The sequence below is a fragment of the Coenobita brevimanus genome, chromosome 12 (assembly GCF_032717465.1).
Source record: "Coenobita brevimanus isolate Jiangsu-jjx chromosome 12, ASM3271746v2, whole genome shotgun sequence".
Taxonomy (NCBI): Eukaryota; Metazoa; Arthropoda; class Malacostraca; order Decapoda; family Coenobitidae; genus Coenobita; species Coenobita brevimanus.
In genome coordinates, this window is record NC_136965.1 from 4,117,501 (window position 1) to 4,132,480 (window position 14,980).

The 14,980-nt window shown below is 45.0% G+C and overlaps 1 protein-coding gene across 1 annotated transcript in view; it reads right to left on the reverse strand.

Annotated features, from left to right (window-relative positions):
• Nucleotides 1-14,980, reverse strand: part of LOC145413283 (uncharacterized) — a 238,345-nt gene that overhangs the window by 80,616 nt on the left and 142,749 nt on the right. The window lies entirely within an intron of this gene.

The following is a 14,980-nucleotide window of genomic DNA, read 5'->3' on the forward strand; positions in this document are numbered from 1 at the left end:
TATTTCGTGGCTCACATGACGCTACGAATTCTGGCTTCTCTAACGTCACTAAGTTGCATTCATTCGTGAGGGAAGGTCGGAATCACTGGGGATTTTGTTGGACTTTCGTGGGTGTTGTTTGGGTTCTGACGTTTCGTGTTGTGAGCGATACTGAGGGAGCAAAAATGCAGAGGGAAAGAGTTGAGAGGAGGGAGGGAAAGAAGGCAGGGGAAGGGGAGACAGAGGGAGAGAGGGTGGGGAGAGGAGGGACAGGACATGAGAGGACGAACGGGAGGGAAGCGGGAGACAGGGAGGGGGAGACAAAGTTGGTGGGAGAGCATGCATAGTGGGGTGTACTGGAGTGCAGTGGGGAGAGTGGGAGAGAGCAACATTGTAGTGATTTGAGAATGATGGAGTAAATGCAGAGAGAGAGAGAGAGAGGACATGGTAGGAGGGAGGAGACGGGAGGGAGGGCTAAGTCAGAGTGGTTAAGAGGAAAGGAAAGGCTAGGGCGTTACCTTTCACTTTACCTTTGAGATAAGACAACTAATTTTATTTCTAATTTCAATACAGATGCCCAAATTAATCGTCATAAATTTTTCTGAATTGCTACCCAGCCTATATATTAATTTCCGTCAACCGAAATATAAAGAACGATTATTATTGACACTTAATTGTCTATTCTAGTAATTATTTTCCCTTGTTAATTGAACTTCATAAATTCTGACCATATCAAAGTGTTTTAGCCATGTAAATCTTAAGTTGTCTTCAAAATATTCCATGTGCTTTTCATCTACTACCAACTGCTTCTCATTTTAATGCGATAGGTCTCTCGTGTCTGGGAAGAAAGAAAAAAACAAAGGCTGAACATCTAAGCTTATGCCATCTAAGAAAACACTGATGGCAGAAATGAACTGGTTGTCATCGTACTGAAAGGGTTAGTGATCAATTCAGACCCCATTATATTGAGTATCCCCTGAAATGGAGGTAATGATTTAGAACTAGCACGAGTAAATGAAAATCAAAAGTCGTGGTGAATAATTCTTTAATAATTTGTACTCAACTTTTTTCATTATCATTTTTCTTTTCTTTTTTTTAGCGCCGCCTGTGTGTGTGTGTGTGTGTGTGTGTGTGTGTGTGTGTGTGTGTGTGTGTGTGTGTGTGTGTGTGTGTGTCTCCCTCCCTCCTACCCGGTCACTTCCATAAACTCACCAACATCCACTTTACTTCTGATAACCACCTCAGTACAGCTTCCACCCCATACCTCTTGTCCCTCCCTTCTTCCACTTTTCCCTTCTTTCCTTCCACACCCCGCCCTCCTCCCTCACCTCAAACGCTTGCCTTCTACGCCTGTCTCTCCTCCTGCTCTCTCCTCTCTCCCTTTCTCCTCCTCTCCTCCCACACTCCACTCCCCTCTACCTTCTCCTCACCCTCCACCTCGTCTCCTAATTTTATCACTCCCCATTTCCACTCTAATCCTTCCCTTCCACACCTTATTCCCCTTCTCAGTCACCCCTTCTCTTTCGTGTCAGCTTGTCCATCTCTTCTCCTCATTTTTTGTCCTCTGCCGTTCCCCACGCATCCTCCGAGACACACCAGTCCCTTCCCCACACACACTTCACCCTTCCCTACCTAAACCATCTCCCTCTGTGCAGACCCCTTCCTTCTCTTCCCCTTTCCCCTTGTACACCCTCACCTCATGTCTCTTTCTCATCTTCCTTACCCCCATTTCCCTCTTCCCTTCCACCAGTTCCGTCATTTCTTCCTTCTCTGTCCCCTCTTTCATTCCCCTTCATACTCCCCTCTCCCCCATCTTCCCCATCATTAGCCCCCCACTCTGTCCTTACCTTCCCCCCCTCCCATCTATCCCCATCCTTACATCACTTATCTGACTTTACTCCCCTCCCGTCTTCCATTTTTGTTCCCACTTGCCTCTCTCTTCTTCTTCTATCCCTATCACCTTTTCTTCTACCATCCTCACCTCCCATTCATCCTCATCCATCCCCCATCTTCTCCTTTTCCTCCTTTCTCCCCGTCTACCCTCACATTTCCCGTCCTTCTCCCTCTTCCGCCTCCTCCTTTCCCATCCCCATCCTCCCTTCTTCCATTCCCATCTTTCCTTCTTCCATTCCCATCCTTCCACCTTCCATTCACATCTTTCTTGCTTTCCCATCTTCCTCGTCCATTCAGTCCTTCCTTCTTCCTCCTTCTCTTTTGGATCCCCCACCTCATCCCCCCATGTCCCCCACCATACCTACCTGCCGTGATGGGGTGGGGGGTGGGGGGGTAACACAATATAAGGGTCAGTACCTGGCCTTATAACTTCACCTTGAGGCACTGCTGGACGCGCCCACCATTACCTCGCTATCATGTGTCCCCCCCACCCCTATGTGTACTTTCCTTCATGTGTACTACCCCCGTGTTTACTGTCCTCTGTCCTCATGTGTACTTTCATGTGTACTACCCCCGTGTGTACTGTCCCCTGTCCTCATGTGTACTTTACTGCATGTGTTTTCGTCCTTTCTTCGTGTGTACTACCTCCTTCCTCATGTGCGCTGTCTCCTTCCTCATGTACACTGTCCCCTTCCTTGTGTGTACTCTCCTACATGTGTACTGTCCCCTTCGGGTGTACTGTCCCCACCTCCTCCCCCTCCCACACACACACACACACACACACACACACACACACACACACACACACACACACACACACACACACACACACACACACACACACACACACACACACACACACACACACTTCATTTGGATCAGCTTAGATAAACAAATAGATATATAAGTACGTAAATATACTGATTATGTCCACAAAAATAATAATAATAAAAATACTACTACTACTAATAATAATAATAATAAAAATAATAATAATAATAATAATAATAATAATAGTAATAAAAATAAGTAGTGATCTGATGAGAGTGTGTGAACGAAGAGCTATGTATTTGTCAGTATGTTGTGTCTGGGACTGTGCAGTTTTCCAGATTTCTTTGTGTTGGTTTTATTATATTTCAGGCTATGTTGTGGTAATGCCTGACAACATTTTCCTCTCCTAAAGGCTTTCTCAGTCGCTCCTTTAGAAGCTCTATCTCTTTCAAGTCTGGTATTTTCGTACCGACAAACACTTTATATGAATTATCTGAAAGTGTACGGTTAATGACATGATCTAATGACATGATCTGCTGGGGCATAATAGGGAAAGACAGCTCATCATGTAAAAAGAAAAAAGGAAAAAGAAAGCAAAAACAGCGAATTAGGAATCTTCAGAAAAATACACGTTATTAAGAAGCATGTCTTTTTAGGGGAGTGTCTTTCATTGCGTCAAAAAAAGGGGGGGGGGGAAATGAGATGTTGAAAATTGTAATGTTAATGAACTTAGAGGAAATGTTTGTCAGAGTGAAGAGAGTAAATGTTTATGTCAGAGTGAACAAAGATACTGTTATGTGAAGCCCTGAGAATGTAAATAATCTTCACGTTCGTAGAATTTATTAGATCTATTTGTTGTTCCGTATCCTCCTCAGTATAATATCTACCTCGCCCTTGCGTCATAGTCTCCGTTTGTTTATATAGCTTGCCTTATGCCCTTTCCCATCTCATTATGCTCCTTTTATCCTTTTTATGTTCCCCCTATCCTTTTCCTCTTTCTCTTCCCCAATCTCTTTGTACCCTTTCCCGTCACTCCTTTCCTCCTCTACCATCTTTCTTCCCCCATCTTTCTCCCTCCCTCCCCTTCATGCCTCCCCTTCCAATCCCATTCTGTTTCATTCCTATTCCCCATTTCCCTCACTCTTTATGCCTCGTCCTCTCTCCACTCCCCTCCCCCGTCCTTTCGCTGTCTTTTCTCGTATACCCCTTCCTCCTCTCTTCTCTGTCTGCCTCTTACCTACTCCTTCCCACTCTCTTTCAGCCCCATTCTCTCTTCCCTCTTCACCCCCTTTTCCTCTCTCCCGTCCCTCTCCTTATGAACATACAGCAATTTTCTGCTATCCTTCCCAGCCCATCAACTTTCGCTACCCTGTCATCCTGTGCCCCCTGCCATCTTCCCTACCTGTATATAACTACCTCCGCCCCCTTCCCTGTCCCGTACCTCGCACCGGTTTCCCTTATCCCTATCCCTCGTCCCATGACTCTTTCCATCCCTCCCCATTCCTTTCTTCCATCTCCCATTCTCTCCTCCCTGCCCCTCTCCCTAGTCGCTGTGGTCCCTGGTTTTGGCCTTACTACCCTTTCCCACTGCCCTTAGCGCTACCTCTCTGCCCTGTCCCTCTCCCCTAGCCCTCTTCTGTTTCCTCCCCCTTCCCTTTTCTCCTACCGAGCTACTTTCCCTTTACCTCTCACCGCCTTCCTTTTTCCCGTGTTACTCTTGTCTTCCCCCCTTCTCTTCCCCGTCTCTTCACTCTTATCTCCAATCCCTCTTCCTTTTGTTCTTCCTTTTCCCTCTTCCCTTCCCCTCTTTTTCTCTCCTACCCCCTGCCTCTCTCCCTTTCCTTCTTACCCTTCTCTTTGCCTTCCCGTCTTCCCTGCCCCTCTCCTCTCCTCTCCCCCCTCCATTCTCTTCTGTTGTACCCTCCCCACCCTCTTCACCCTGTCTCTCCCCCCATCGCCCTACCCATCCACACCGTGCCAGTCTAAAATGAAACGTAAGAAAATAAAGCTGAAAGGAGGTGGCAGATCCGCAGGTGGTCCAACAGCCGAAGTGGAAAGCTGGGGAGGGAGGAGGAAAAGAGGAGTGGAGGGAGGAGTGGGAGAGAGATGGAGAAAGGGGGGGGGGGAGAAGCGGAGGGAAGAGGAAGGGGCAAAGAGAGGATAGAAAAAAGTTGGAAGTGTCTAGTGAGAAAAGTGAAGTGGGGTTAAGAAGTGGAAGGGGTAGGAAAACCAGGGGTAGTGGTGGGGAAGCAATGGAGTGGGGATATGAGGAGGGGGTAAGAAAAGTAAAGGGTGGGGGGGGGAGGAAGAAGAGGGAGGGGTTAAGTAGAAGAGGAGGGAGTAAGAAAAGTAGAAGATTGGTGTGAGGGAATGTATGGAGAGGGGTAAAGAGAAGAGGAAGAGGTAAGGAAAGTGGAGTGTTGGTGGGAGGAGAAGAGGAGGGTGTGAGAAAAGTGGAAAATAGGTTGGGGAAGAAGTGGAAGGGGATGTAGGGTTGGGGTGGGGGAGGCGGGGTGATGATGGGGTGTGGGGGGTGTAAGAGGTGCGTCTCCCCGGTAGCCATTTAGTAGCTAATATCAGGTATCTGGTGGGACTGACCGCTTCACTGACCACCACGGCGTCTTCACCTCCCTTACCCAACTCGGAATTAACACCACAGCCACTACACAACCCTCAAGTATCCTCAGTCAACTTCAGGCACTCCCAGACGATGAATTTGGAAGAGGAAAGTAATTTTATGGGTACTTTTGATGATGGGTGTAGTCGCTAAGGGAGGTAACGTAAAATAGGTGAAAAATCCAATCTGAAGCCAGTGCCGGAGGGTGAGGACTGGGACGCGGTGGCAGGTAATGGCGCGGAAGATAGTGGACCGCCCCAGGACCGCAACCGTAACCTTACCTGCTGACCTCGGCTACGTCACACCGCCTCATATTACACACGACTCGTCCTAGCCAGATGGACCTCACAAAGGTTGGATCACAAAAATATTATTCCTCCTTATGGGACTCTCTCGGGTGGAAGGAACGATGGGAGTGATGCAATGTGCCTTAACCTTCTCAGTGCGTTAGTCTTTATAGTTTATTTTAGCCATCAACAGACGATCTTTACTTTGGACCGTATAAAGGCTGGATCACAAAAATAATATTCCCTCTTACTGGACTCCCTCGCGTGGAAGGAAGGGTGGAAATGATGCAGTATATCATAACTCTTTGTCTCTGTTTTTCGTATTTTCACTTTACCGCCAGACGATTTTTAGGAATGAACCGCAGAAAGGCTGGATCACAAAAATAATATTAGGACTCCCTGGGATGGAAGGAAGGGTAGAAGTGGTGCAGTATATCGTAACCTATTCAGTCCCATTGTTTTTTTGTTTTTTTCCTTTTTATTCTTGCTGCCACCCATTGATTTGTACATAATAAGGGAACGGACTACATAAAGCTTGGATCACACAGATTTTTAAACTCCCCCGGGTGGACGTAAGATGACTGAGGCAAAATTTCATTATTATTTCTGTTTTTTTATTTTTAAGTTTGGTCTTGTTTTCCGGAGACCTTTTTTTTTTATTATTATTATTGAGGCAGAGATCCGTATAAAGGTTAGACACCAACAAATATCCTTATGTGAAGCCATCAGAGGGAAGTAAAAAGAGGAATGATGTAATGATTCTTGTGGTCTGAGTGAACAGAGAAGAAGGACCCTCAAGATGAAAGCCTATTGACTCTGCGTAGGTCATCAAGGCAGTATTAACCAAGTCCCCTTCTTCCAATCGAGCCGTGGCTTTTGACGGTATATCTAGGTCTTCTGTTGTATTGCTAGGTTCAAGAGGAATAAGAGAAAAACAGAATTGTCCCAAGAGTTTGACTGGCTCTAGAATCGAACGTGGACTCTATCAGTTACCTGCTGGACGTGCTAACCCAAGAACCACCGAGATGAGGAGTGAAAGGATGAACAAGTGAATGAGTGAGTGGGTAAGTGAGTGAGTAGGCCGATATAGGTCAGTGGGTGCATGAGTGGGTGAGTGAGTGTTAGCCGGTCAGCGGTGAGTGTTTGGGTGGATAGGGGAATGAGTGAATGACTGGGTGGATGGGTGAGTAAGTGGGTGGGGGTGTGAATGACTGGGTGAATAGGTAAGTGGGTGGGTGGGTGGGTGGGGTGGCTGTAACATGCAGCAGCTACTCTCATTCTGACTGTGCTCATACTCTAACATCCTAGTTAAGGCCCGTATTATCGTGCAGTTGGGAGGCTTTCTACCACCTCTTCCTGTGCGATTTATGATGCAAATTGTGCCTCAGGATTCTCGTGTATTATATGATATTAATATAGAGGTTGCATAAAATCACCCCATAAATCCAGGTGGCGTCCATTTTCATCTCCAACCAGACGATTTTAATTCAGCTTGGGAGAGACCTCATTTACTGAAGGGATTTCTTAAGTCTGTATACAAAGCCTTCAAAATCTCTCTCTTAAGCTGAATAAAGACGTCTGGTTGAAGGGGTGTACGTGCCTTGTTAAAAATAAATAAGCTGGTGAGGTGGTAGAGGGCCTCCTACTCTGACTATAATACGCCCTAATTAATGAATATCCCATACATGATACATACATCACTACGCTGGGGAGGGTGGGGTGGACTCCCCCTGGTTGGGTCACCGGTTGGCCCCCGGGTTGACCCCCCTGCGGAGGGATGGGCCCCGGGGCCGGTAGCATACGAGGCCTCGACCCGGACCTGCAAATACATCAGTGCGTCACGCCTCCACTCCCTACCACCACCACCACCACCACCACCACCACCACCAATACCATATCATTACACAGCCATACCATACCACACCATACCATACCATATCATACCATACCATACCATACCATACCATACCATACCATACCATACCATACCATTCCACATCATACCATACCTCCACATCCTACCGCCGCCACCAGCAACAAGACACCATACCATACTATATCACATCAGTGTCATGCCTCACTTCGTACCATCACCGCAACACATTACAGAGTCGTGCCATGCCATAACACACTATGCCATACCATACATCAGTGAGCCATGTCTCCACACCTTTCAATCACCACCAGCTCACTTCGTACTGTACCACCACACTGCACACCACCACGCCACACCGTACCACATTGCATCACATTTCACACATACATCATTGTGTCATGTCTTGCCTCATAACCACCTTCAGACGATACTCTATCATTATAAAAGCATACCATACCATACCACACCATACAGCATCACACCACACACTCAACATTACATAATCACATAATTCAACAGTATAAACATCACGACAGCACACAACTCCACGCTGCCACACCACCACACTACACCACCAGTTTACAAGCCACCATACCACACCACACCATACAGTTTCACATTGCCCACTGTCACACCACGCTACACCGCATCATACCATATTAACACCACTACCAGTGCATGTGTTAACGCCAGCACCCCACCTTGTCCTACTTATGATTAGAGACTTGGCTAGCTACGTTATCTACTTTAGGTGTGTGTGTGTGTGTGTGTGTGTGTGTGTGTGTGTGTGTGTGTGTGTGTGTGTGTGTGTGTGTAACAGTGATGAACAACGAGGTACTGTGCACGTGTACATTCGTCATGAATCAGGTGATATTGGGAAAGTAACACTCTCTTATAACTCTTTGCTGTTGTGTGCTGTGTTCAAGTATGTGTTACAGAATTATAATGATCACCCCAGTATGACAAGTATGTGTTAGTGTTTGACTGATCACCCCAGTATGACAAGTATGTGTGTTATAATGATCACCCCAGTATGACAAGTATGTGCTACAGTAATATAATCACCTCAGTATGACAAGTATGTGTTACAGTCCTATGATCCCCCCAGTATGGTTTATTAACATAGATGACCATTGATTCATTCTTAAAGACACTGAAAAAACAAGTGACACAACAAGTCCCCTCGTCTCTCCTTCCTCTCTTTCCCTGATGGAGTCACAGGTACTTTAGCATGACCCAGGAATTATGTTCATGTAATCCATCTGTTTGTGGTTCCTCGCCTTGACCCACTACGTCTCATTCAAGTATCCATTCCCCGTATTCTCGTCTCGTAAGGAAGCTCTCCAACACCTTTTCCTAAGCGACTTATTTTGCTTCCTACACCGCAGTCTTTCCTCGCGTTACATGAATCATTCTAATAAGACCATTTTGCTTATTACACCTTACTGTCCTCCGCCGTGTTACGTGAAAAATTCTTAATATCCCCATACTCTGCATCGATAACATACGAAAGGATATCAACCAGCCGCATATAAAATAAAGCGCTGAGGAAGAGGTGCTAGGGGGCTTCCTTGGGCCCTATATCTCCAGCAGTGAGATAAAGCAGCAGGAGAGGCGAACGAATTTTTGTATTTGATTTTACATATTACATAACTACACGCTTTTCACCCTAACTTGGCCTAGATTTTTGCCTTGTTGCAGTTTGTTCCACCACGGCTTCATATCCTTTCCATCGCACTTCTTCTTGACTAGCATCGTTTTATCAGTGCCAGTCTATTGTTACAATCCAGCATTCAAGATGGTGAGATGGAAACTTTAGGCCAAGTTAGAGTAAACAGGATATAGGAGGCCAGGTTAGTGTATAAAAGGTAAAGTGGTGCGTGAATTAACTTACAGAAAGACGAAAATCTGAACCATGATATGTGTCTCGGATTATCCATTTTTCCGTAATACTTCCACTGAGCTGTATAAAATTGCCAATAAATACAACACTCAAGCCATCAGAATCATTGGAAGGTAATGTATTTTCTCGTCATCTTGTGCCACCGATAAAGGAAAACAGACGTTCCCTGCCTTCGCATCAACCTTAACTAGCGCCGCGTGTGTTTATGTTTTTGTATATGCAGTGGTTATGATGCGTATATGTTTACAGGTTATTCCTTGTACCGATGACGTGTATAGATTCATTCAGAGGGTAATTATTGCACTTCCACATCAACATCTGTGGTCTTCCTACATACACTCCCTTCCCAGTTCACATTCTCCAGCATTAGCAAGAGTTAATTCTGGCTGTCACTCTCCCCCTACAGAGAGAGAGAGAGCGAGAGAGACAACTTTGCATTTATATACTGTATTACGGTATGCTTCTAGTGACCAGTGATATTTTGATTTTTTTAATATATATAAATATTTTTAGAACCGTATTTATTTTTTTCCCTTCGTAATTGAATGTTTTGAGTTAGAGAAATATGATATAATATTTTTACAGATGTGTGTCAAGATGTAAATATATATCTATGCTGAATCATTATATTTTGTAATTACATATAAATGCATCGATAAATACCTAAATAATTCCAGTCACTGCTCACAATACCTGTTCGTAAATTCAGTCACATATATTAAAGGTGGTATTATCGCTCATTAGCTTCGGAATTGGTATGCAGTCAACTCGAGACAAAAAAGGAACATTATACACCTTCTGGGAGCTGTTGCCATTGCTAGAGAGGTAACGGGAGGATTTTGCTTTTGAGATGAGGAGGAGGAGGTGGAGGACGAGACGAGGACGAGGAAGAGATGATGATGATGATGATGATGATAATGACGATGACAGTGAAGAAGAAAAAGAACAAGAAGAAATAGAAGCAGAAGCAAAAGAAGAAAGAGAATTACATAAAAAGAAGAAAAAACAGAAAAAAAAGTACTTGTCACTAAACTTGCCTCTCAGAAAAATGTAACCTTTTCAAGACATGTGAAGAATGAACTGTTATATTTCTACAGCTAGAGTATTTATCCATGCAACTGCTCGACGATTTGTATTTAGTTGCAGACATTGAATTTTTGGAGAGTTGGGACCATGTACATAAGCTTTCTGTTGATATTATACAGGTAAGATGCCATGCGTTTCCACCAACAGAAACATTACTTATTCGCGTGAAATTGGAAGTAAAATGTTGAGTACTCTGCTATTGTTACCACCTGTCGATATTATGCAGGTGAGATGTCGTGCTTTCAAGGCTTAACTCCGTATATATTCACCATTAGAAACAGTGTCTGCTTACTTATTCGAGTGATATGTGAAGTACTGTGCTATGGTTACTGCCTGGCGATATTGTACAGGTAAGTTGCTTTGCACTAAGGCTTAACCTGTTGTAAGTATTTATCCACCATTACAGACATCATCCACTAACTCATTCATGTGATAATGTGAAGTGCTGTGTTATGGTTACCACCTGTCGATATTATACAAGTAAGATGCCGTGCTGTAAGACTTAAACCAGCGTAGCCACTTTTTCACCAGTAGCAACCTAACACTTAGGTCGTTTCTCGTGGTCCCAGCTTCACTTTTCATCACTTTCAATAATACCACTTAGGAGCGTGTTTTACTGACCAGGATTCTCTTAAGTGCCTGGGTGTGTTTATTAAAAGTGGCAGGTTCAGTAAGGGAGCCAGAAGAAGAGGAAGAGGAGGAGGAGGAGGAGGAGGAGGAAGAAGAAGATGAAGACGACGACGACGAAGATGATGACGATGATGATGATGGTAATGAAAACGGTGATGATGATGATGATGATAAAGGAGACGAAGAAGGTGAAGCTGAAGAAAAGTGAGCATAATTTGAATGGAAAAAAAAAAAATGATGAAGTCAAAATGAATATGATTGGAAGCTAGGAAAAAAAAAAACAACGAAAATGCAATGAATGAGAGGACAAAATGCTGAACTCCTCCTCCTCTTCGTCCTCCTCCTCCTCCTCCTCCTCCTCTGGAAGCTAAAACTCTAAGGAAACCAAACGCCATGACTCGCACTGTTTACCTGTTGAGATTTAGGATTGTGATCAGAATTTCAGAGATTAGAGTTTACGAGAATATTACTTTGAGAATATACATAACTTCCCTTTGAAAATATATATTGCTTTGAGAATATACATAACTTCCTTTGAGAATATTCATTACTTTGGGAATATACGGTAATGATAATACTTTGAGAATATTCATTACTTTGAGAATTTATATTACTTTGAGAATATACATAACTTTCCTGTGAGAATATGTATTACTTTGAGAATATACATAACATTCCTTTGATTCTGCATGGGCTGGTATTCAGGTCGGGTAAGGAAACTCCCTAACACATTTTCCTAAGCGACTTATTTTGCATATTACGCCTTACTGTCAGCGATAATATTAACGTGCCATATGTAGAAATAACTAGCAAGGAAGAAGAGCTTGGGAGCCTCCTAAGACAACGAGAATAATAATAATAATAATAATAATAACCTAGTAAGACGAGGGTAGAGGGAGCCACCTAAGACCATGAGGATAATAATGTGGTAATATATAGGAATAAGAACTAGGGACCCTCCTAAGTCGACGAGAATGTATAGAAATAGTAAGGAAGAAGTGCTAGGGAGCCTCCTAAGTTGACAAGAATACGCGCCCCTGTAGGTCCCTCAAGCGCAGCCATCTTATCTCTCTTATCCCGGAGTTCACTCGAGGGGGGGGGGTGAGGCCAGTAATCTAACCTGCAAATCCTTATCGGTTAATCTGATACCCACCTCAATCAGTAAAATCCCCCTCGATAATCCCTCAATCCCCCTCCCCCCTCCCCCCTTCTTTTTCCACTCTTCTCCCCTTCCTCCTCTTCTATTCACCCCTCCCCTTAGATCCCTCCTTTGTGTCTTCTCCCCTTCCCTTACTCCTCTTCCTCCCCAAACTGCTCCCCCCCTTTCCTCATTGCTCTTTTCTCCCTCTCGTTCCCTCCCCTCTCCCCTTCACCCTTTCTCTCTGTTTTTCCCCTTCCCCCTCTTCGTCTGTATTATCCCCCTTTCTCCATTGCTCTTTTCCCCCTTCCCTTGTCTTTCCCATCCCTCTTTTCTTCACCTCTTCCTCCGTTTTCCCACTCTCTTTCCTCTTTCCCCCCTTTTCTCTCTGTTCTCCTCTTTTCCAAACCTTCTTTCCTTTTTCCTCTCCCTTTGCTTCATTCCTTCATCGCTTTCCCTCTGTACACGTTCCTCTGGCCCCTCTTTTCCATTTTTCTCTTTCTTCCATCTCTCCTTTCACCCTCTCCCCATCTTCACTCCTGCGCCTTCCCTCATCTCTTCCTTCCCCCTCTCCCCACTCGTACGTCCTCCCATCTTTTCCTGGTCTTTCCCCTCTTCCTGCCTCATTCTCCCTTTCTTCCTTAATTCTCCCCTTTCTCCTCTTTCCCCGTCCCCCACTTCTGCTCCTTTCCTCCCTCCCCTCTTCCCCCTTCTACACCTTCCTCTCTTTCCCTGGCCGTCCCATCTTCCTCCTTCATTCTCCCCATCCCCATCTTTCTTCCCTATCCCTCAATCAGTAAAATACCCCTCGATAATCCTTCCAACGTAGAGGGATGTTAGATCAACTCCACTCTTCCCATTCCCCATCTTCCTCTTTCCTTATTGTCAAAGCAAAGTTGTTTTTCATTTACTTCTTTCGTATTCGTATGGAAGGGGCTTTTGAGGGACGCCTGCACGTGGTGGCACCGATATCCGTGTGTTGGAGTTGCCAGGTTATACAAACGTTCCTCATTCCCTCCCCATCCCCCACAAAGAAGATGGTGAACTGCAGAAAAATAACAGCTTTGACCCGCAGTCCTCCGGGTGCACGTAAAACTACTACTACTGCTACTACTACTATTACTACTACTACTACTTTACATGTGGAATAAATTGCTCAGTGACGTGGTAGACACTTGTAGAATTAATATACCCCCCTTTTTTTTTCAATAAATCTCCAGAAAAGTGATAAAAAGAATAAAGTAATTTTATTTTTCTCTTACAGATCAGCGAAGGGACACCTGCAACGGGTCTTCGAAATACAGGTAAGAGTAATTACCTGTTTGGATTAGTATAGACAGGAGGTGGAGAGATGAGATAGAGAACTTTGCAGGGAAAATGTGGCAAAGATTGGCTCAGTCAAGGGATTCGTGGAGAAGGTTAGGGGAGGCCTTTGTTCAGCAGTGGACTTGTTATGGCTGATGATGATGATGATGATGATGATGATGAGTTTAGGATAGGTGGAGTATAGCATATGGCCTTTTTATCCTCTCTGATTTTTCCATTACAATTTTCTATGTACTGTATATACATTTTGGTCCTTCTTATTTTTTCCTGCCGGCACCGACTGGAGGGATTCGTGTTTGAGAGGGAATATTGTGCTTTAATATCCTTATCTTCGTCTCGTAAAAAATATATATACCTTAGCAGTGACATAGCTGAGAAGGAAGAGTTTCTAAAGTTATGTTAGGTGCGGTGCTGTTCCAGGGAAATGTAATGAGAGAGGGAGAGAGAGAGAGAGAGAGAGAGAGAGAGAGAGAGAGAGAGAGAGGTAACTAAAAAGGAGATAGGGGGTAGAAAAGTGGTTAAGGGAGGGATGTGGAATTATAAAGGAGGGGAGCGAAGAGGGGGCGAATGAGCAAGATAAAAGGGTAGAGAAGTCTAAGGAGTGGGGAGGGAGGGGTCACCAATAGGTGGGAAGGGAATGAGGGGGAAGGGATGAAGAGTAAGAAAGGGGGATGGTGTGGGGGACGGAGAAATACATGAGGGTGGAAAGGAGGGGGCAGTAGAGGGAGGGAGGGAAGTGAGGGAGGGGGAGGAGAAGAAGTAAGCAAGATAGAGGGCGTAGAGAAATATAAGGGAAGGGTGTGGAAGTGGGGTGAGAGGGAAGGGGGTGAGAGAGGGGGGTGGGAAGTAAGAGAAGTCCAAGGCGGTGGGGTAGGAGTGAGGGGTGGGGGCAACAATGGGGTGAGGGAGGGGGGGGTTGAAGGTGTGGGTGAGGGAGGGGTGAGGGAGGCTGGTCGTGTCGGTGGGATAATAAACACATTGGTGCAGGACACTCTCGAGCCTCCCTGCCCGCCATCTGTCAGTCGAGACCAGAAACCTGATCATCCAAGCCTACATTTTTATACACTTTCCACAAAAACCCTTCCGCCCCTCCACCACTCACAGGGAGCAGGAGGAGAGGTGGATCGAGAAGGGAGGTAGTACCGATTTACAGACTTTCTTGAACGGGATAAGTAGAGGTGGATCGAGAGGGGAGCTAGTACCGTAATTACAGACTTACTTTGGCACCACTGAAAGGAAGGAAAGGAAAATTTTGACCAGGATGAAGGCTGGTACCTTGTTTTCAAATTTACCTGTGCATCACTTAGCGGGAAAAGGAAATTCATTGTCGGAAAGGGACGGATACCAATGACAAGCTGTTGTGTGTGGTTCAAGAGGTGGAGTAGTACCATATTTACAAACTTTCTTGAGTACCTCTGAGTGGGACGAGATGGAGAGGTGGATCGAGAGGGCTGGTACGGTATTTACAAACCCA